This window comes from Suncus etruscus, chromosome 6 (assembly GCF_024139225.1).
Source record: "Suncus etruscus isolate mSunEtr1 chromosome 6, mSunEtr1.pri.cur, whole genome shotgun sequence".
Taxonomy (NCBI): domain Eukaryota; kingdom Metazoa; phylum Chordata; class Mammalia; order Eulipotyphla; family Soricidae; genus Suncus; species Suncus etruscus.
The window spans coordinates 88717499-88725440 of record NC_064853.1 but is presented as its reverse complement, the minus strand read 5'-3'; the positions used below and the strand labels follow the sequence as shown (position 1 = coordinate 88725440).

Below are 7942 nucleotides of genomic sequence, written 5' to 3'. Positions count from 1 at the left end.
GGGTTGACTCTTTGCTCTGCACTCAGGGATCCCATGTGGTAGTGCTCAGGCAATGTTATGTGGTGCTAAGAATCAAACTCAAGTTGGCCCCCCACTCACAAGGCAAGTGTCTTAAATCCTGTACTATCTTTCCAGCTCAACAAATGGTAATTTTAGTCAAGATACCATAATTGGGGCCAGAGATCTTGTGCAGTGGGTACTTTGGTTTTGAGCCCAACATCTCCAATGGCCCCTTTAGCACAGCCAGGAGTAATTCTTGATTGTGGAGTCGGGAGTAACCTTTAAGCATTGCTAGGTGTGGTTCAAAAACTAATTCAAAATAAAAAATTTAAAAATAGCATAATTGGGGCTATAGAGATAGCTCAACTGTGCTGAGTGCCTGCTTTTCATGCAGAAAGTGCAGGATAAATCCTGACTGGGGGTCAAACCGGGGTTAACTGTGTGCAAGACAAGCACCTTATCCTCTGTACTTTTTCTTTTATTTCTTCAATTGACACTAGTTCTTAATATAAAACAAAAGTCTTATCCTCCCCCCATTTTAACAAGGACACAGAGAGAAAACTGTGCCTTTGAGCCAAAATACAGCACCTACCAGTCACCAAATCTGCCAATACCTTGAACCTGAGCTTGCCAACCTTCAGAACTGTGACAAACAGATGTTGCTAAAACCACACAGTCTGGTGTTTTACTTCTAACAGCCCACACAGACTCAGACACAGACTAAGACAAGCCTCTTCAATTGTCCATAATCAGGCTGCCACTTATTTGAGTCAGAGACATTGGATTTGGGAAGATAAAAAACAGCGAAGAGAAGAAAAGTCCTACAGACAATGGACCCGAGGGCAAACTTCTAAAGTTAGTTTCCTTGACTTAATGTCACAAGACTGATTTTTCAGGTTTAGAAAGAAGATGATTCAGGGCTGGAATGGTGGTACAAGCAGTAGGACATTTGCCTTGCACATGGCTGACCTATGACAAACCGAGATTCGATCCCCCAATGTCCCATATAGTCTCCCAAGTCAGCAATAATTTCTTCTTTCTTTCTTTCTTTCTTTCTTTCTTTCTTTCTTTCTTTCTTTCTTTCTTTCTTTCTTTCTTTCTTTCTTTCTTTCTTTCTTTCTTTCTTTCTTTCTTTCTTTCTTTCTTTCTTTCTTTCTTTCTTTCTTTCTTTCTCTCTCTCTCTCTCTCTCTCTCTCTCTCTCTCTCTCTCTCTCCCTTCCTTCCTTCCTTCCTTCCTTCCTTCCTTCCTTCCTTCCTTCCTTCCTTCCTTCCTTCCTTCCTTCCTTCCTTCCTTCCTTTCTTTCTTTCTTCTTTCTAATATGGAACGCTTCACGAATTTGTGTGTCATCCTTGTGCAGGGGCTATACTAATCTTCTCTGTACCATTCCAATTTTAGTATATGTGCTACTGAAGTGAGCACCACCAGGAGTAATTTCTGAGTGCATAGCCAGGAGTAACCCCTGAGCATCATCAGGTGTGCCCCCCCCCCAAAAAAAGAAACAGGATGATTCTTGGAGCCAGAACATACAGGGGTTAAAACACTTCTTTGGGGGGCCCAGAATCATAGCATAGTGGGTAGGACATTTATTTGTCTTGAATAGTACCAACTCAAAATTTTTCCTGGGCATCCTATATGGTTCCCCTAGCCTGTCACGAGTGTTTTCTGAGCACAGAGCCAGGAGTAATGCTTGCATTCTGGGGTAGCCCACAACTCAAAAAACAAACAATCAAAACAATAACAACAACAAAAATCCCACTTTTCTTGTATGCAGGCAACCTTAGAATTGCATTATTCTGGGACCGGAGAGATAGCATGGAGGTAAGGCGTTTGCCTTTCATGCAGAAGGTTGATGGTTCGAATCCCAGGATCTCATATGGTCCCCCGTGCCTGCCAGGGGTGATTTCTGAGCATAGAGCCAGAAATAACCCCTGAACACTGCCAGGTGTGACCCAAAAACCAAAAACAAACAAAAAAATTGCATTATTCTCTAAGCACCACCAGGGTCACTTGAACACAGAGTCAGGAATAAACCCTGAACACTGATGGTGTGGCCCAGTACTCCCTTTTCTCCCCCTCCTTCATATCCTCAACCCTGCCCTAAAAAAATAGATGGTTCTTGGGGCCAGAGCTGTGGCGCTAGAGGTAAGGCATCTATCTGCCTTGCAAGCGCTAGCCTAGGACGGACTGCGGTTTGATCCCCCAGCATCCCATATGGTCCCACCAAGCCAGGAGCGATTTCTGAGCGCATAGCCAGGAGTAACCTCTGAGCATCAATGGGTGTGGCCCAAAAACAAACAAACAAACAAACAAACAAACAAACAAAAAACAACAACAAAATGGGTGGTTCTTCTTTTGGAAAACCAGTTAATCCAAGAATGTTTCACAGATATTTGTAGAAAAATGATTACCTTTAAGGGAAGTGACAATGTCTCTTCTGATCACCCTCCTGTAAAATCCACACTTTGTTTCCAATCAGCTTTTCTCTACCTTTTTTTTTTTTTTTCTGGCCACAGGGTTATTCTTGGCTCTCTGCTCAGGAGTGATCCTTGACCATACTAGGCAGACCAGATACAGTCTCACACAGAGACTGAACTGGGTCAGCTGCATGCAAGACAAGCATGTCTTAGCTCCTTTACCTTCTTTCCAAACTCACTGTTCTTTATTATTTTTTGGCAGAGGAATATTGAACTACACCTAGCTGTGCTCACTGCTTACTACTGGCCCCAAGGATCACTTCTGGAGAGGTTCAGGACACCTCCTGTGACTTATTCTTTGAATATATGTATAATATATATTTGGTTTTTGCTTTTGGGGCCACACCAGGGATGCTCAGGGATTACCCCTGCTTTGCACTCAGGTGTCACTCCTGGCGAACTTGGGGAACTGTATAGGATGCAGGGGATTGAACACGGGTCAGTCGCATGCAAGGCAAAGGTCCTGCCTGTTGTGCTACCACTATGGCCCCTTAAATATATTCTTTTATCACTTTGAGATGTACAGTTACACAGTTGTTCATGATTGAGTTTCAGTTGTACAATATCTAACACCCATCCCTTTACTAGTGCACATTTCCAGCCATGAATGTCCCTAGTTTCCCTCCTGCCTTCCTCTCTGTCTGTAGACCTCTCTCTCCCTTTCTCTCTCTCTTTTTCTCTCTCTCTCGCTCTCTCCCCTCTCTTTTCTCTCTTAGACACTGTTGTTTGAAATATTGTTGTTGAAGGTGTATCATGCATATCAATTTACTTCTTTTCAGCACCCAAATTATTATTATTATTATTATTATTATTATTTTGGTTTTTTGAGTCATACCTGGCGGTGCTCAGGGGTTACTCCTGGCTGTCTGCTCAGAAATAGCTCCTGGCAGGCACAGGGGACCATATGGGACACCGGGATTCGAACCAACCACCTTTGGTCCTGGATCGGCTGCTTGCAAGGCAAATGTCGCTGTGCTCTCTCCGGGCCCAGCACCCAATTATTGTTCAGAGTGATTATTGTCATAGTGGTCCCTTCTCTGCCCTAACAGCACCCTCCCCCAACTAAATGTGGCAAGCTATCTATCATGGACTGGTCCTCCTGGCCCTTAACTCTATTGTGTGATTTATTATTAAAAATGGACAACATAAATCACATTTATAAAAATTAAACATAAAAATGATGACTACCTTAGTAGTAGTAGACTGCTGTGTTGCCTATAGAAGGTCCTGGGTTTGATTCCTGGCTCTGCCAAAACAAGTACTTTAAAAAAGAAAAGGCATTACAAGGTCTTACATCAGGGTTTTTGCAATGTGAGGCATGGGGAACTCAACAGAGCACATATGCAGGGGAGTAATTCTGGACCACAGTGAAGCAATGTCTTCAAAATTCCAAGAGAAAATGAGCTGCAATCTAGAAATGTAGGTACCAGTCTACCAGTCAGATGTGGGGCAGAATAAATACAAGCAAGGCTTCCAGATTGTTTTCCTTTTATGTTCTTTTTCAAAAAACTCTGGAGAGTGGACTCCATCAAAACAAAAATATGTGTCAAGAAAGGTATATGGAGGCTACTATGTGTAAAAGGAATCAATGCAAGAGAAGGGAAAAATCATCAGGATGGTGACAAAGACAATTTCCAGGAAGTGCTGCAAACCTAGAATTATCAATAACCCAGATAAGAGGCATGAAGCCCCAGTTTGGCCTCTATTAAAAATAATCAGTCCAGGGGCCGGGCGGTGGCGCCAGAGGTAAGGTGCCTGCCTTGCCTGCGCTAGCCTTGGATGGACCGCGGTTCGATCCCCCGGTGTCCCATATGGTCCCCCAAGACAGGAGTGACTTCTGAGCACATAGCCAGGAGTAACCCCTGAGCATCACCGGGTGTGGTCCAAAAACAAAAAAACAAACAAAAAAATCAGTCCAGACTGGCGGGGGGACAAGAGAGAGGGGGGGAAATTAGTCCATAGGTTTAGATTATTTCTATGAGTATAATTTTTTTTGGGGGGGAGGGCCACACCTGTTTGATGCTCAGGGGTTACTCCTGGCTAAGCGCTCAGAAATTATTCCTGGCTTGAGGGGACCATAGGGGACGCTGACGCCAGGGGATCAAACCGCGGTCCTTCCTTGGCTAGCACTTGCAAGGCAGATACCTTACCTCTAGCGCCACCTCACCGGCCCCAATTATAATTTTTTAAAATTAATCATTCTATTTAAACATCATGGTTACAAAGTTGTTCATGATTGAGCTTAAGTCATACAATGTACACCACCCTTCACCAGTGTACATTACATGTCCCACTATCAATGTCCCCAGTTTCAAACCCCTTCTTCCCCTCTGCCTGCCTTTGGGGTAGACATTTTACTGCTCTCTCTCTCTTTTCCCTTTTTAGATTTATGGTTTGCACTATTGTTAAGGAAGGGGTACCATGCACATCACTTTATTCTCTTTTAGTACCCAGCTCTTGATCAGCATGACCAGTTCCAGCTATCATTGCCATGATGGATCCTTCTCTGTCCTAACTGCATTCCTGGTTCTTTGTGGCAAGCTTCCTAACATAGACCAGTCCTTCTGGTCCTCATCTCTGTTGTTTCTGGATATTATTACTATACTATCTTTTGTTTTTCTTATATTCCACAAATGAGTGAGATTATTCTATATCTACTTCTCTCCCTCTGACTCATTTCATTCAGCATACTAGTCTCTGTATCCATCCATCTATAAGCAAATTTCATGGCTTCATTTTTTCAAACAGCTGCATAGTATTCCATTATATAGATGTATCACAGTTTCTTTCTTAATAAATTTTTTTTCATTTCATATATTTTTTTAATTTAAACACCTTGATTACATACATGATAGTGTTTGTGTTTCAGTCATGTAAAGAACACCACCCATCACCAGAGCAACATTCCCATCACCAATGTCCCAAATCTCCCTCCTCCCCACCCGACCCCTGCCTGTACTCTAAACAGGCTTTTCATTACCCTCATACATTCTCATTATCAGGACAGTTCAAAATGTAGTTATTTCTCTAACTAAACTCATCACTCTTTGTGGTGAGCTTCCTGAGGTGAGCTGGAACTTCCAGCTCCTTTCACTTTTGTGTCTGAAAATTATAATTGCAAGAATAGCCGGTTTTCATGTTTTGGAGCAATTCCTTGGCGTTCCTGCCCTGAAATTGGCCTCTGGGAGAGCGAGTTTACTGGAGCCTCTTTTTGGCCCACTCCCAAGATAACAGGATAGTAGACAGACACTCACAGGCAACACTCACAATTTTTCACAGTCGGGCCCCACTGGGCAGGTGTAGTTTCGTCTAAATTTTTTATTTTTAATTATGAGAACAATGATGCAAAGAGGACAAGGTAAAGTTACAGTGAAAGGACAATCGCCCATAAACAGAGTTCTCAGAAGAAATCGCCTTGCTGACGCCTAAATATTGAACTTACAGTCAAAGAACATTAAGAAAAATAAGGCAGAACCCATGGACAATTACTTTGTCCACAAGTCCCCAGATTGTAGTACATTATAACATTTCTTAGCAGTACACAATGCAATCGAAAGCCATGAGATTTATGTGACTCCTTAAACATTGAAGGCATAGTATTTTTTATATTTTCATGCACATGCATATTAGTTTAAGTTAACATCAAAAGTTTAAGAGGTTTTTTTTAAGGATTAGTCAAAAGAGTACAGTAAAAACGGTGTTAGAGTGGCAAATATTGTTTGCATAGGCCCACCAAAATATGGGGGACATGGAAAGGAAAAGCCTTGGTCTAAATACAAGGAGACCCTACCCCTGAAGTTTCCTGGCATAAGACCAACTCTAGGCTCCAGGAAAACTAGTTTATTCAATCCAAGTCATTGTCTGTAGTGCCAATACAGTTTTATTTTTTACGCAGTCTCTATTGTTGGCATCAGGTTTCTGTATTAAAGATCCTGGAATCTGCACATCCTACATTGAAGTCAGGCTGGTATGGAGTATCCTCTAGTTTCACCTCATAATTAAGGGGCAATACAGAAAGCCCTGTCCAGTAAGCAGTTCATTGTTGTTGTTAAGTCTTCTCAGTGTTAAGGGAAGTCTCTTTTGAGTATATCGATGTAAGAGCAGCAGTAGGGTCTTCCCTGGTAGAGGATTGCCTCCAGGTGATGTTACAGACAACCTTGGATGTTTCGTAGATGTCTTCCCTAGATCAGGGGTGAATGGAGAATGCCCATTCTTCTGAGGCCTGTGCCAGGTCTTTATGTCAATGTTCAGGGTGTAAGGTCCCATTGCACTACAAGATTTGTGTTCCCATCTCTATTAGATAAGAACTTATTTGTATGTACAGTATTTTCCCGTTTTAATGTGCCTATGCAAACAAGAAATAAAGCCACGTGGCATTATCGGTGATGTGGGGGCATAAGAACACGTCCAACAATAACTGTGACTTGGTTCAAACATAAGCATTAAACTGAGGGACTCTTTCACCAAATTCCCTATTGAACAGTACACAGAGAAGAAAAGTTAAAAAAAAAAAAAGAGGGGGGAAAATCGTCACTGTATAAGAAAATATTCAGTAAAAGTTATAGCCATCAAAGAAAACACACATAAAATGTTGAAAAGACATACATGTCCTTTTTATGCCTTTTGGAATAGTTGGGTGGGTGTTAACTCCAGGGCACCACTTTGGTCTGTGACTTAGGACTCTACAGTACTTAAGTTAAAAAAGGGTAAATGTGGACTAATGATGATAGGGGGTAAGAGAGTTAAAGAGAAAAATGATCTTTTGTAGGGGTGTGCGAAAGGGCAGAGTACAAAATAGACATTCTGCATACATAAAAACATAATTCAATGATAGTGAGTATTATTAATGTATCTTGTGCCTAGTGCCCCCGCGCAGTTTTGAAAATATAGACTGGTAAGAGATTATCAACCCCATGCTGCTAGAGACTCCCGGCTCCCAGGAAGGAAAGAGATCCTTCAAGAAGCTGGGAGGCCTGAAGTTCAGAGCCCCACCCAGACCCTCCCTAAGGAGCCAAGTGGGGAATGGGGCACAGTTTCTTTAGTCACTCATCTGTTCTCAAGTACTTGGGTTGTTTCCAGATTCTTGCTATTGTAAGTAATGCTGAACATAGGAATGCAGAGGACTTTTCTGCATGGGGTTTTTTGCTTCTAGGATTTATTCCTAGGAGTGGTATTGCTGAATCATATGGAAGCTCAATTTCTAGTCTTTTTTGCCTTTTGTTTGTTTGTTTGGGGAGCACATTCAGTGATGCTCAGGGAAGCCTGCTGAGAGGCAGGATATTGGATGAATAGTTTCTCCTATTATGTGGGAAGACTGTATTCTTGTAACCTAGTCACCACCATTTCCTTTGAGTTGCAGAACCTACTCAGTTTAATGTAGTCCTATCTGTTTCTTTGCTTCCATTTGCTTGGCTAGTCGTGTTCTTGGCTAGTCATGGAGCTATTTTGACCTTCTCCTTTCTTGCTC

General features: G+C 42.2%; 1 non-coding gene across 1 annotated transcript; it reads right to left on the bottom strand.

The window, feature by feature from the left end:
* Positions 1–1313: 1313 nt before the first annotated feature.
* Positions 1314–1420, bottom strand: LOC126013114 (U6 spliceosomal RNA). Its single transcript, XR_007497446.1, has one exon. It is a non-coding gene; the product is annotated as a U6 spliceosomal RNA (small nuclear RNA).
* Positions 1421–7942: the final 6522 nt, after the last annotated feature.